We start from the raw sequence: 15,765 nt of genomic DNA, 5'->3' as shown, positions 1-15,765 counted from the left end.
GATAATTACATTATGGGTGGGCCCCACATGGTTTAGCTACCCATATCATCCGATGGTTGGGATCCGCCGGTGGATGATCGGAACAGTTTAAGATGAAGGCCCCACCAACAACAAGCATGGGGTAAGGAGACGCGGATTGCCTACTGATGGGCGCGGCTTCGGTGGATCCCTGACTTCGGGCCTCCGTTTTATACATGCCTTACATCCACACCATTATATATATATATATATATATATATATATATATATATATATATATATATATATATATATATATATATATATATATATATATATATATATTTGCACACATATGACCGGAGTTTATCTTTTAAAATCCAAGCATGAAGTTTTTGATATGTTCTTCATTGTTCAATTTGTACACCAAGAGGGATGATAGAGGATGTAGTTGTCCAAGTCTATAAATTCTACTATCTAGTAAATTTTATTGTTATAGATACGCAACCTAGATACTACCACTCATATTCTTGTTATCCTTGGTCGACCATTCCTAGTCATATCAAACACTATAATTAATTGTAGGAATGAGATTATGAAGTTGTCCGTTGGAAATATAACACTACTTGAGATGAAATTTTTTAATATGTGCAAACAACAAAAGGATGGTGATAACATCCACGGGTTTAATCAGATAGATTCATATGTAGAAGATAAGTAACTTTTGACTTTATACTCTGACACTTTAGAGACATGCCTGACACACTCCACTAATTTACATAATGACATAATTAGGGAGATGGATGTCTTGCTTAATGCAATGCCAGTAGTTGAAACTAACTAGTGGAAGCTTGAATTTGAACGACTACCTTTAATTGACTTAAAGCCTCTACCATCCAGTGTCAAAGCACTGAAGCTTGACCTAAAACATTTGCCTCTTGACCTTAAATACACTTATTTGGGTCAAGATGAGACATATACAGTGATGATTTCTTCGCACTTGGATAAGGAATAAGAGAGTATATTGATTTCTACTCTCAAAGAACACAAAGGAGCCCTTAAATGGTCTATCACGAACCTCAAGAGAATCAACCCTTTGATTTGTACTCACCGCATTCACCTTGAAGACAACGTTAAAATATCTAGACAACCACAATGTCGTTTAAATCCAAACATAAAGGAAGTTGTTAAGGCTAAGGTATTAAAGTTTTTAGATGTAAGAATCATATACCCTATATCTGATATCCAATAAGTGAGTTCAACTTAAGTGGTACTTAAGAAGTCTAGGATTATCATTGTAACAAATGCGGATAATGAACTCATGCCAAATAGAGTCACTACTGGTCAGAGAATGTGCATTGACTACCAAAAATTGAATACCGTCACAAGAACTACTTCCATTTGCCCTTTGTTGACCAGATTTTAGAAAGGTTAGCAGGTCATTCCTTCTATTTCTTCCTAGGTGGGTATTCAGGCTACAATCAGATATTAATAGCCTTAGAAGATTAGGAAAAAATCACATTTACATGTCCTTTTAGCACATTCACTTACTGAAGAATGTCATTCGGACTGTGTAATGTACCCACCACATTTTAGCAATGTATGTTTTTCTAACATAGTAAGGCAGTTTTTACAGGTCTTCATGGACGACATCTCTATCTTTGGTTCTTCATTTAGCGAGTGCCTTTAGTACTTGAAATTAGTGCTGAAGAGATATAAAGAAAAGAACCTTGTGCTCAACTGGGAGAAATGTCATTTCATGGTACATAAGGGAATAGTCCTTGGATACATCATATCGTCCAATAGAATTGAGATAGAAAAAGCCAAAATTGACTTAATCTTTAACCTAGCACCACCCAAAAGTATACATGATGTGCAATCCTTCTTAGGACACACCAGATTTATCAAATGTTTATAAAGAACTTTACTCTTATTTCTCGTCCTTTGTGAAACCTTCTTCAAAAGGAAACTTCCTTCGAGTGGAGTGAAGAATGCCAAACAGAGTTTTCACCAAGCTCAAAGATATATAGACGAGCACTCTTATCATGTAACCACCTAATTAGAGTGTACCTTTTAAAATCATGTGCGATGCAAGTGACTATGCAATTGGGGTAGTGGTAGGCCAAAGAAAAGAGAAGAAGCTCTACATCATCTACTATGCAAGTAGAACTCTAAACTCTACCCAGGTGAACTACTTCAATACGGAAAAGGAACTTCTAGTTGTAGTGTTTGCCTTGGACAAGTTTAGGTCGTACTTGATAGGATCTAAGATCATCATCTTTATTGACTATGCAGTGTTGAAGTACCTTATCTCTATGAAGGATGTTAAGCCTCATTTGTTAAGATTAATCCTTCTACTCTAAGAGTTTAATCTTAAAATTCGAGAGATCCTTATATATCTTGTTATGAAAAGAAGAAAAGGACCAGCTACAAAAAACAGTTAGAATCGAAAATGGTTATCTATTGCATGTGCTCAAATGATAAAACAATGAAGTAAGGAAAGAAAGAATAAGGGATAATAGTGTAAAAGTCGTTAATGAAAAAAATAAAAAAACTAACAAAATAAGTAGAAAGGGAGATGGGTTCGGAAGCAGTAACTTGTGTTGATCTAACTAATTTAAGGTAATCATCATACTTAACATCATGGAGGGAATGCTAGCTCTTATGAATTATAAGTCGAAATTCACTTAACACACTAAAAACTTGATGTTTGAATGTATTCTGTTAAGTGATTGATGAATAAGAACTTAGTTTAATGATTTACTAGTGATATTAACTTCTTGAGTAACAATGTTTCATCTTTTTATCTTTAAATTTTACTTACATATGCATAGGATTACACTGACTTTTGTTTTTCTAAGAAAGGTTTAGAATTTGAGTTTTGAAAATTAGTTTTTCGCTTGTTTTACTCGGGACTAGCAAAATGTTGTTTGAGGGTGTGTTGAGTGTGAAATATCATATATTTCTTCCTTATTATGCATTGGTTTTATATGCATGGAGGTGCTTAATTAATCTATTTATATGTATTTTTCTATGTGAGGTGATTTGGAAAGCTAAGGATAAATAGGTGATTAAAGATATGATTTAATGTTCAAAGAATGAGCTATTGAAGACTTGGAGATTTATATGACATTAATGAAGAATTCAAGTTCCAAAGACCCAAGAAAACTAAGTACGAAAGAGAGATAAAAGATTGAAAAAATCACACGGTCTAATAATAAAAATAACAGACTGTTCGGTTCCACCTAAGGTTGGTTCAGTCGGACCAAAGGTGCACTGAACAGTCTAGTAAGAAACTGTGATTTTCATATGCAATTCAGCTCAACATTTGATCTGACCAAAGTTGGGTTCGGTGCCACTGAAAGAGAATTCGATCCGACTTGAGGAAGACAAAGGCTTCAGAAGGTTTTCAGAAAAATTAATTGCAACCAAAAGACAGGTTTGATGCGACTGAAGTGAAGTTCTGTGCGACTGAAGTATAAAAAAGTGTGAACTTTCGAAATCGATGCAAAAGTTAGTGCAACTTTTACCTATTTAAAGGGATGTTTTTAGATGTTATATATGCGAATTAAGGTAGAGGAGAGAGTAAGGAGTTGCAGAGCTTTTATTGAGTCGTTCTTCCACTCCAATCTTTCGTTTATTCTTTGATTTTTATATTTTTCTTTTAAGTTTAGTTCAATCATGTTTATAGTTAGCTAAACCTCTTAGTTATGGCTAAGTGGTGAAGCTTGTAATTCTTTTTAATGCTTTAGTTTATTTTGATTCAAGTATTTGGTTTGAATGTTGAATAATTCATTGATATTAGTTTAAATAAAGCTTTATTTTTAGTTTACTTACATTGGATGCCTAGGATAGCTAAGATTGTTAGTGTTTCACTTTATTAATTTAATTTCAAGTTTAAATTACACAATTACATCATTATATCTTAAAACCAATTCCAAAATTGGATCCTAGTTTTAATTCTAGTTTTAAAGTGTTTTAGAAATCTCACAAATATAAGTTTATGTGGATACGATCTCAATCTCACCGAGTTAAAACTACATTGCAACCCTGCACTTGAGGTCTGACCAATAGCTAGCATCCATACATCATCTTCACATCTACCAAATTGATGTAAAGACGGCTGTCCTGAATGGCGACCTTAATAAAGAAGTATACATAGAACAACCCGAATGATTTGTTATACCAGGAAATGAGACGAATGTTCGTAAACTAATTAAATCTTTATATGGACTAAAACAAACACTCAAACAGTGATATAAGAAATTTGATTCCAAAATATTATCCCCATTATTTCATGCATAGTGTAGCTGACAAATACATATATTCTAAAGTTTGTGGAAGTTGTATGTTCACAACCTCAAGTGTAGGGTCACGATGTAGTAATAATCTCGGTGAGACCGAGGTTAAATCTACAGGGACTGAACTTATGTATCTTCTGAATTTAACTAGAACTAGAACTAGATGAAGATCTAAAGCAGAAATCTGAATTTAAAGGAGTAATTGTGAATTAGGTTTAAACTATTAATTGAAAGTGAGAACTAGGGTGCCAAGGATTTGTTAGTGCACTTATTTGCATACATGTTTGTCAATCACATGTTAAGTAGTCGGATGAGTTCTTGACAAATGAAGACCAGCAACACAACTGGATCAGAAGCATCAAAGCCACATTGAAGATAAAAAATCGCTTCTACGATCTTGACCATGCAAATAGATGATCCTAACCCAAATAGGAAAACCTACTTAGGTCGTTTATTCAAAGCCAATTTTGAGTTCATATTTTGCATCATTTAGTCTTAGCTTTAACAAGTCCCAAGTTGATGAATGATTAAATGGACAAATAGGAAAATCTATCCACATTCGGTAGGAAGAAGGTGTCACCGAATAGCACCTTCGGTATCACTAAAGATACCTTCGATGTTACCGAAGGTACTCAAAATAGTCCAACAACATTACAAAGATAATTCGATGTCACAGATTGGATATTTCGGTGACACCAACTGCCACTAATGATTAAAATTCAGTTCCACCGAAAGGAACCTTTTTCATTAAGCAACTTGAGGAATTAATTCGTTACTACCGATTAATATTTCGGTACTACCGATTAATATTTCGGTACCACTGAAGTTGGCTTCGGTAGCACCGTAAACTACCCATTTTCTATCTGTTGAAACTTTTTCTCTATAATAACGGCTTGTAGAAACTTCTAAAATTAGTAGAAAAAAAGCATCTTAGAGTTTCTAGTGTATCCCAAGCTTATCCTAGCCTACCTAGACTCTATCCATATGAGTTTCATGTTATTTTCATTGTGATCTTCCACTTCTATGAGCATTCAAAGCTCCTATTAATGAAGAATATGAACTCGTGACTTCTCTAGAGTACAAAGACCAAACCAATAGGAAATTAATTTATCTTTTGATACTCTAGAGCATCCATAGGTTAAATCCCTTAGGAAATCCACTCATTATCCTAGATAGGAGATTTAACCATCTCACATTACCTTAGTCACCTTTATAGGTATATCTTATGTAAGGTTCTTGATCGTGAGGATGAACAATAGGAAAATTCAAGCTACGCGATCGGGGGAGCATCGAGAAGCTGATTCAAGCAAGAGAGCGCAAAGATTAAGCAACTCAAGATGAGCTACAGAAGAGAACTCATTCCGATAAGTGTCATTATAAAGAGTTCAAAGTTTAGTCTTTATCCTCGTGTAGGATTGAGGCTAATTAAGAGTTTGCTATCAACAAAATCAATTAGGTTCCTTGTGTGGGAACTTGGCCGGTGGGCCTAAACATAGGTACATGTATAGGACCTTGGCCGGTGGGCCTAAACGTAAGTGCCTTGTGTGGGATCTTAGCCGGTGGGCCTAAACATAGGTGCCTTGTGTAGGACCTTAGCCGGTGGGCTTAAACGTGGGTTCTAAGTGTATAACCTTTACTCTTGCAGAGAGTGAAAATTGGTGTCCTTAGTACAAGACTATAAAGGTTATTGGTGAACCTATTTTAAAACCATTAATAATAAAATCTGGTGCACTATAGGATTGAGTGTGGATGCCGAGAGTGGAGTAGGCACATAGCCGAACCACTATACATACTTGTGTTTGAAATGATCATTTGTGCATTTATCATGATTATTTAAGTTTAAATACTTGATTGTTTATGCATGATTAGATAAATGCTTAAGATTGATAGGAAGCACATTCCACACACAAGCTCACATCACTAGGCTTGTTGTTTTATTTGTATATCTTCTATAACCTTTGTGATTGAACCCTCTATTGGCCTGTAAGCCTTTAGAGGTATATTGTCGTACTTGCTTTAAACTAAATGATTATTTAAGTTAGGCAATTAGGATTTTTAAATAGACAAAAATATTTGAAAAGTCCTATTCACCCCCCTCTGGGACATTGTCTCATATTCATTCTTCAGTATCAGCGGTATAAACCGCAATTTCATGATCCACTTATAGCTTCTTAAGATGCTACTATGCTTGATTCAAGGACACAATTGAAACCAGGGTCCTATCTTATCCAGTTGGAAGATGAGACAGTCAAATCTCTAAACTTCTCATGAATCTAGTAATCAAAGAAGGAGAATTGGGAAGATTGGAAGGCATTCCGTCACCTAACCATGCTCATGGGACGATGGCAAACAACATGATTTACTAATCCAGCAATCTCAAATAAAAAAATAATATTTAGAGCTATCGCAGATCTATTATAATTTGAATCATAACAAACCATTAAAAACTGAAAATATTCCTTAAAATCAAACTAAAATCCAAAAGAGTTCAACCAAAACATGAATCAAAGCAAAGAAAGCATCCCAATCACACTACAAGCTTCACCTCTTAGCCCTAGCTAAGAGCTGTAACCAACCATAGACATGATTGAACTAAAGTCTCTCAAACAAAGCATAAAAACTAACTAAAGAAGAAGAAGAAAGCTCTTGGACGGCGACTCCACCCTCTTGCTCCACTCCTTGAACCCTAAAAGATCCCTAGGAACGTCTTAGGGACTCTTATTTATAGTTGTGAAGCTCCACCTTTCGCACCGATTTATAATTTCCGTAAACCATCTTAAGTTACGCAATTCGCGTCGACAATTTTGTGTGATTTCAGTAGCACCGAAGTTAGTTCAGTGGCATCTAAATCGTATATAAAATTTATCGCATCTGAAATTATATGTGTAGAGTATTTAGGTGGCACCGAAATTTTCTTAGGTGGCACCGAAGTTAGCTTTGGTGGCACCGAATTAAGTTGTTTTCTTACATGACTATTTTGTACACTTTCGGTGGCACCGAAGTATCCTGTTTTTCTATTGTTTAACTTGTATTTTTGCCAATCTTTTCTCTATCCTTTGTACTTGGTTTCCTTGGATTTTAGGCATGCGAATTCTCCGTTCTTGGTCTCCTAAGATCCTTCCTTTGCCTTGGTGATTCTTGAGCACTAAATCCATGCTTATAGCATTCTTTTCAATCCAATCTCTCAGATTCACCTTGCAACACAAACATGCATAAAATATAACATTAAGCAGTATCATGTTCATAAAACCAAGATATATATATGGGGAGGGGGGAATATGCAATATTTGACACTCAACACACTCCCCAACCAGCATTTTGCTAGTCTCGAGCAAAGCATGTGTGAAATAATCTTCAATCCTCAATGTTTAAAGCCTCTTTCAAAAAATAATCTTTTATGCAATTAAGTATGAATGAGTAAAATGAAGGTGAGAAAGGTGAGATTTTGAAAACCTAGAGCCGAATCACATAAGCAATCAATCAAGTAGGTTCTTTATCATTTAACTTAGAGCATAAGTTCATATACCAAGTTTTTCAATGTGCTCAGTGCAAATCAACTTACTTCCCATAAAAATACTATTTTTTCATAATATTAGTCATGCTCATCACTTCAAGATTGGTTGAAAATTCGAGTACTATTTCCGAACTTATCCCATTTTCCTTCTTTTTCCAGTTTTTGATTTTATATCAACAATCATTCATATTCATTCAGTTTTTTCATCTTTTCATCTTTTCATATTTTTCATTCTTTTTCAAGCTTTTTCAGTCTTTTCACCATACATGACATTTTTGTCGATCTCACTGTTTTTTAACTAGTTATTTTCATCTTTTAAGGTGGATAAAATTCTCCAAATTCGATTCTCAATATCTTTCAGTGATCATCATACTAATAATCAGAAATTCTAATACTATTCACAGAAAGCAAATTGAATGTGTCTTGTGATTTAGATTATCATGATATTCAAACTTCCACTTAATCAATTGAGTATAAGAACTTAGGTGATTGGTTACTCAGTTGATCAAACTCTAATAATTCAAAATTCAATCTCTAGCTCATCATCATACTCAAAGTATTCTTAAATATACAAATTATCATTTTTCAATAGGTTTTTATCTTGAAATTTTGAAAATTTTCACAATTTTTCCTCAAAACTAAGAACACGCTTAATTAGTTTACCTAATCCACACCCCTAACCCAAAATCAACATTGTCCTCAATGTAAAAGATATAAGCATGCAATGTATGAGGCTACAAAAATAAACGTGAAGTAAAGGAAATGCAGTACCTAAGAAGGCGAATTGCAGCTTTTCCAAGGATCTAAACGCGAAGATGGGCTAGCACACAGACTAAACAATGGAAAGCAAACTATCCTAGTCCTAAATCCTATGAAAGCAATAAAACCTAACTACACCTCCATCAGACTAGGAGGTCAATCCTGGTAAACAAGATCAATCAGAGGTATGGACATACCCTTTGAATCAAATTTCGCAATAAATGGCTTTAAACGATGTCGATTCACTTTAAAAGCATTGTCATTGTTTGGATTCTTTATCTCAACCGCCCCATGAGAATAGATATTAGTAACTATGAAAGAGCCAGTCCAACAAAATCGGAGTTTACCCGAAAAAATATGTAACCGAGAATTATACAAAACGACCTTTCGACCAGTCAAGAATGATTTCCGAATGATGTTCCTGTCATGAAATACCTTCATCCTATCCTTGTAAATTCTTGAGTTCTCATACATGTTGTTCCAGATTTTCTCAAGTTCATTTAACTGAAGTTTGCACAGCAAGCCAGCGTTATCCAGGTTAAAATTCATGTTTTTGATTGCCTAGTAGGCACTATGTTCTAATTCCATAGGTAAGTGGCAAGTTTTCCAATAGACAAGTCCAAAGAGAGATATTCCAATGGGGGTCTTAAAAGCAGTATGGCAAGCCCATAAAGCATCGGTCAATTGGATTGACCAATCCTTACAGTTAGGGTTAACCGTTTTCTCTATAATGTGTTTAATTTTTCTGTTGAAAATCTCAGCTTGCCCATTTGTCTGTGGGTGGTATGGAGTGCTCACTTTATGGGAGATGCCATATTTCTTCATTAAGTTCTCAAATGACTTATTACAGAAATATGAACCTCCATTACTAATGATGGCCCGAGGCGTACCAAATCGGAAAATGATGTTTTCTTTTAAGAATCTAACGACCATTCGATGATCATTGTTCCGGCACGAGATCGCTTCAACCCATTTAGTGATATAATCTACTACTAGTAGAATGTATAGATTCCCAAAGGATTGGAGGAATGGTCCCATGAAATCGATGCCCCAACAATCAAATGCTTCAATGATCAAAATGGGGTTAAGAGGCATCATATTTCAATGGGACAATACTTCCAATTTTTGACAATGCTCACAAGCTTTGCAGAACTCATGAGTGTCCTTGAACATAGTGGGCCAATAGAAGCAGCACTACAAAATTTTGGTCGTGGTCTTTTTAGCAAAAAAGTGACCACCACAGGCCTGAGAGTGACAGAAGGAGATGACACTTTGGTGTTCATTGTCTGGCACACATCTCCTTAGAATTTGGTCTAGACAATACTTAAACAAGTATGGATCATCCCAAAAAAAATTGTGTACCTTGGCGAAGAATTTTTTCTTATCTTGCGTTGTCCAATGTGTTGGCGTGAAACCCATAGCAAGATAATTAGCAATATCAGCAAACCAAGGTGAGTGGGATAGTTTAAATAGTTGTTTATCAGGGAACATGTGATTTATTGGTGTTGTCTTAAGGGAATCAGTGAGATCAAGTCGTGAAAGATGGTCAGCGACCACGTTCTCTACTCCCTTTTTATCTTTTATTTCTAAATCAAATTTTTGGAGTAGAAGGATCCATCTTATCAAGCGGGGCTTAACATCATTCTTAAAAAGAAGGTACTTCAACGCCACATGGTCAGTGTAAATAATGATCTTGGATATGATTAGGTAGGACCTAAATTTGTCCAAAATAAATATTACAGCTAAGAGTTCCTTCTCTGTAGTAGAATAGTTCACTTGGGCAGAATTTAGAGTTCTACTCGCATAGTGAATAACGTAAGGCTTCTTTTCTTTTCTCTGGCCTAACACCACCCCAATAGCAGAATCAGATGCATCACACATAATCTTAAAAGGAATATTTCAGTCGGGTGGCTGCATGATAGGTGTGGTGGTTAACATACCCTTGAGCTTAGCAAAAGCTTCCAGGCATTGATCAGTCCACTCGTATGGTACATCATTTTGAAGCAGATTACATAAATGACGAGAGAGATAACTAAAGTCCTTCATGAATTGTCTGTAAAAACCAGCGTGTCCTAAGAAGGATCGTACGTCTCGTATGCTCTTGGGTGGAGGTAGGTTAGAGATAAGATCAATTTTTGCTTTATTTACCTCGATTCTCTTCGACGAGATGATATGTCTAAGAACAATTTTCTTACGAACTATGAAATTGCACTTCTCCCAATTTAGTACCAAATTCTTTTCCTCACATCTCTTCAACACATTTTTTAGATTTTTCAAACATTTGCTGAAGGATGGACCAAAGACAGAGAAATTGTCCATGAAGACCTCTAAATATGACCCCACCATATCAGAAAAAATATTTAACATGCATTGCTGAAAAGTGGCATGGGCATTACACAGTCCGAATGACATCCTTCGATAAGCAAATGTGCCAAAGGGACATATGAATGTAGTCTTTTCATAATTTTCAAGGGCTATCTCTATCTGGTTGTAGCCTGAATATCCATCAAGGAAGCAATAATAAGAGTGACTAGCTAGCCTTTTCAAGATTTAATCAATGAAGGGCAATGAAAAGTGGTCTTTCCTCGTGACGATATTTAACTTCCTATAGTCAATACACATTCTCCAACCAGTAGTGACTCTAGTTGGTATGAGTTCGTTGTCGACATTAGCTACGATGGTGATTCTGGACTTCTTGAGAACTACCTGAGTTTGACTCACCCATTGACTATCCGATAAAGGGTATATAATACCCATATCCAATAGTTTAAGAACCTCGGTCTTAACCACTTCCTTCATATTTGGATTTAGTTTACGTTGTGGTTGTCGGGAGGTCTTCGCACTATCCTCAAGATAATTGCGGTGAGTACAAATCAAAGGGTCAATTCCCTTGAGGTCCACAATCGCCCATCCAAGGGCTCTTTTGTGCTCAATGAAAGTAGAGATAAGCATACTATCCTGTTCTTGCTCAAGGTGGGAAGAAATCACTACCGAGTATGTTTCATCTTGACCTAAATGACATATTTCAAATCCACGACCAAAGGTTTTAGGTCAAGCTTCAGTGCTTTGAAGGTAGACGCTAGAGGCACTAATCGGTTTAGGGCAATTTCTCAAATTATGGCCTCCACCGGTTAATTTCAAGTACCGGCATAGCATCAAGAAAGGCATCCATCTCCCTAATCATATCATCATCTAAACTAGAGGAGCGGGCCATGCACGTCTTTAGAGGGTCAGAGTATAGAGTTAGGAGTGCTCTATCTTCCACGAAAGAATTGATCAGGTTAATATTGTGGGAATTGTCATCATCCTCCAACTGTTTGCTCGTATTGAAAAATATAGTCAGCTCCAATGTCATATTTTCGAAAGATAAGTTCATGACCCCATTCTTACAATTAATGATTGCATTTGATGTAGCAAGGAATGGACGGCTAAGTATGACGGGGATTTAAGTGCTCATATCCATAATGGGTTGAGTGTCCAGGATGATAAAATCTATTAGACAGTAGAATTTGTCAACTTGGACTAACACATCATCTATTATCCCTCTCAGTACATGAACTAAGCGATCAGCGAGTTGCAATGTAGTTTTGGTGGGTTTTAATTCACCTAGGCCTAGTTGTTCGTAGACCAAATAAGGACTCAGACTTATGCTCGCTCCCAAATTAAGAAGTGCATGCTTAATCCGGCAGTTTCCAATTACGCAATCGATAGTTAGGCTACCAGGATCCTTGTATTTTTATGGCACATCTTGTTTTATGATGGCATTCACTTTTTCTGTGAAAAAGATCTTCTTTTGTATGTTTTGCCATCTTTTGGTAGTGCATATATCTTTCAGGAATTTGGCGTATGAAGGAATTTGTTTAACGGCATCCCGTAAAGGGATGTTTACCTTCACTTGCTTAAGTACTTCTAGAATATTTTGGGAGTTAGGAAAAGGTTTTGGTGCAACCAACCATTGAGGGAATGAAGCAATTGGCATGCCTTGAGGTTCCGATTCTAAATCTTGTGGAGCAGTGCTAGATTTATCATTGTTATTCTCTTTCGGGTCCTAAGGCTTTTTAGCCCTAACCAGAATGGTTTTGTCAATAGTCTTCCCACTCCTAAGAGAGGTGATAGACTTGGCTTACTCCATTTGATTTGAAGAGCTTCAGTCAGTAACTTCATATTGTGGTTTAGGATTTGGGAAAGGTTAGGCTGGAAGTACCCCTTTCTCTCCAATCGTCAAGTGTGACTCAATTCGTTGCACAGCCTTGGTAAGATCTTGAAAGGCTTATAGTGTGTCTTGATTTTAAATGTGTTTCGAAACCAAATCTTCCTGAGGCTTCTTTTAATCCAAAAACTGGTTAAGGATCCCCTGAAGAGTAGCAGTTTGCCCATTCCTCCAACTGAAGTTTGGATGGTTTCTCCAGCCATAGTTATATGTGTTTAAGGTGGTTCCCTTGAAATACCTCTGGTAATTGTTTACGGCATTCAACTGTTTATTCAATATTTCTTGAAAGGCAAGTATTGTTGGACAATTTTCAGTTGTATAAACATTGCAAGCACAAATACAGCAAACTACCTCCTTAGCCTTGTCTCTCTTAAGTTCAATGGCCTTGAGTTTCCTTATGAGATTGGCCACTTTAGCACTTTTATCATCTTCTTCTCTTAGAGCATACATTCCAGCCCTCTCCTTTGTTTGAGTTGGCTTAGAAGTGGTATTGGGTCTAGGGGAGACGTCCCATAATTGTGTGTTTTTAGCAAGCTTGTCAAAATAATCCCACACATCATTGACATCTTTTCTCATGAATTCCCCATTGCACATTGTCTCGACCATTTGGTGCATGGAAGATGTTAGTCTATCATAGAAGAAACTTGTTATGTGTCATGTTTCAAAACCATGTTGTGGACATGAACTGACAAAGATCCTTGAACTGCTCCCAACATTGAAAGAATGTTCCATCTTCCTTTTGGGCAAAGTTCATGATTGACTTTCTAAGAGTGTTCGTTTTATGATCTGGGAAGAATTTCTTTATGAACTCCTTTGTCATGTCGTTCCATCTACCAATGGATCATGGACGTAGTGAGTGTAACCATGTCTTAGCTTTTTCTTTTAAGGAAAAGGGAAAGAGTTTCAGCCTGACCATGTCCTCAAACACATTAGGAAAGTATAAAGTGGCTATTATCTAATCAAACTCTTTCATGTGTAAATATGGACTTTCAGATTCAAGTCCATGGAACTTTGGAAGGAGTTAGATCACTCCTGGCTTGATATCCATGTTTTTTATATTTTCTGAAAAAACCATACAAAAAGGTGTGCTCACCCCCGCCGGTTGTAAGTAATCTCACAAAGTACGAGACAAGGGTGCTTGATGCACCTCATTCTCATCCTAAATTTCCTCTACCGGAGGTTGAGGTTAAATTGCAGGTTGATTAGCCAGTTGATTGGCAGCCATCACTTCAATTAACTCTGAAAATTTTAAGCGGTGTCTAATCCTGTGATGAATAGATAACCCCTCAACTAATCCTCATTCGCTTAAGAGACGCCGAGTGTTGTCATGAACCCACTTGGGCATGAAACACTCACAGTCTTCAAGTTCAAAATTTAACCCTAAATCTAAGAATTGAAAACTACAGCAAATAAGAAGTAAGAAAGAGAGATTTAGAATGAAGTTACCAGATGGGAGATGGTAGGTCAGGACCCTACAAAACAGAAAACAAAGTTAGTTTCTAAAACAAGGCAGAAAAATTCCTAACCTAAAAATAAAACAAAAAGTTAACCCTATTCTTAACCTAATTCTAAATCTAATTAAATTTTAAAAAACACAACTGTTAGTACCCGAAAAGGGCGCCAAAAACTTGTTCACAACCCTAAGTATAGGGTCACGATGTAGTAATAATCTCGGTGAGACCGAGGTCGAATCCATAAGGACTGAACTTGTGTGTCTTCTGAATTTAACTAGAACTAGAACTAAATGAAGAAATAAAGTAGAAATCTGAATTTAAAGGAGTAATTGTGAATAAGGTTTAAACTATTAATTGAAAGTGGGAACTAGGGTGCTAACGATCCACTTGTAGCTTATCAGGATGCTACCATGCTTAATTCAAGGACACAACTGGAATCAAAGTCCTATCTTATCCAATTGGAAGAAGAGACGATCAGATCTTTGAACTTCTCATGAATCTAGTCATCAAAGAAGGAGAACTGGAAAGATTGGATGGGATTCTGTCACCTAACCATGCTCATGGGATGATGGCAAACAACAAGATTTACCAATCTAGCAATCTCAAATAAGAAAAGAAGATATCTAAAGCTATCGCAACTCTATTATAATTTAAGTCATAACAAACCATTGAAAACTGAAAATATTCCTTAAAATCAAACTAGAATCCAAAAGAGTTCAACCACAACATGAATCAAAGCAAAGCAAACATTTCAATCACGCTACAAGCTTCACCTCTTAGCCTTAGTTAAGAGGTTTAGCCAACCATAGACATGATTGAACTAAAGTCTCTCAAACAAAGCATAAAAACCAACTAAGGAAGAAGAAGAAAGCTCTTAGACGATGGCTCCATCCTCTTGCTCCACTCCTTGAACCTTAGAAGATCCCTAGGAACGTCCTAGGGACTCCTATTTATAGTTGTGAAGCTCCACCTTTCGCACCGACTTGGAATTTTGCCAAACCGCTTCAAGTTACGCAATCCGCATCGACAATTTGCGCAATTTTGGTGACACCGAAATCATATCTGAAATTTATCGCATCTGAAATTGTATGTGTAGAGTACTTAGGTGGTACCAAAATTGGCTTAGGTGGCACCGAATTAAGTTGTTTTCTTGTTGGATTGTTTATGCACTTTCGGTAGCACTGAAGTTAGCTTCTTCTTTTTTCAAAAGAGATTTCATTCATGTATAAGAAACATTACAGGAAGCCCATTCGGGCGGAGAACAGAGAAAAAATTCTGCTCTGTCTATCATAAACTATACAAACAAAAGAGATAAATCCGTTCCAACAAAAGGAACGCGAAGCCTGGGGGTGGCACTAAAGCTGATGAGAGGGGGCGTGAGATCTAATGGCCCTTATTCCAGTTTTGTCTAGTAGGACCTGACCCCAGATGAGACGGGGGAGGGAGGAGACATCTGAGAAAAAGTAGTGAGCCTGGTGTTTGCTCCCCATCTTAGCTAAACTATCAGCCAGCCCATTAGCTTCACGATGGACATGAGAGAAAGAAACAGAACGGCTAGCAGTGAGAGCC

The 15,765-nt window shown here is 36.5% G+C and overlaps 1 non-coding gene across 1 annotated transcript; it reads left to right on the top strand.

Moving 5' to 3' along the window:
- The first annotated feature begins 13,406 nt into the window (after positions 1–13,406).
- Positions 13,407–13,514, top strand: LOC131222141 (small nucleolar RNA R71). Its single transcript, XR_009159849.1, has one exon. It is a non-coding gene; the product is annotated as a small nucleolar RNA R71 (small nucleolar RNA).
- Positions 13,515–15,765: the final 2,251 nt, after the last annotated feature.

The sequence above is a fragment of the Magnolia sinica genome, chromosome 12, assembly GCF_029962835.1.
Source record: "Magnolia sinica isolate HGM2019 chromosome 12, MsV1, whole genome shotgun sequence".
NCBI lineage: Eukaryota > Viridiplantae > Streptophyta > Magnoliopsida > Magnoliales > Magnoliaceae > Magnolia > Magnolia sinica.
Note: the sequence above shows the minus strand (reverse complement) of the source record. Positions and strands in the feature narration are given on the sequence as shown.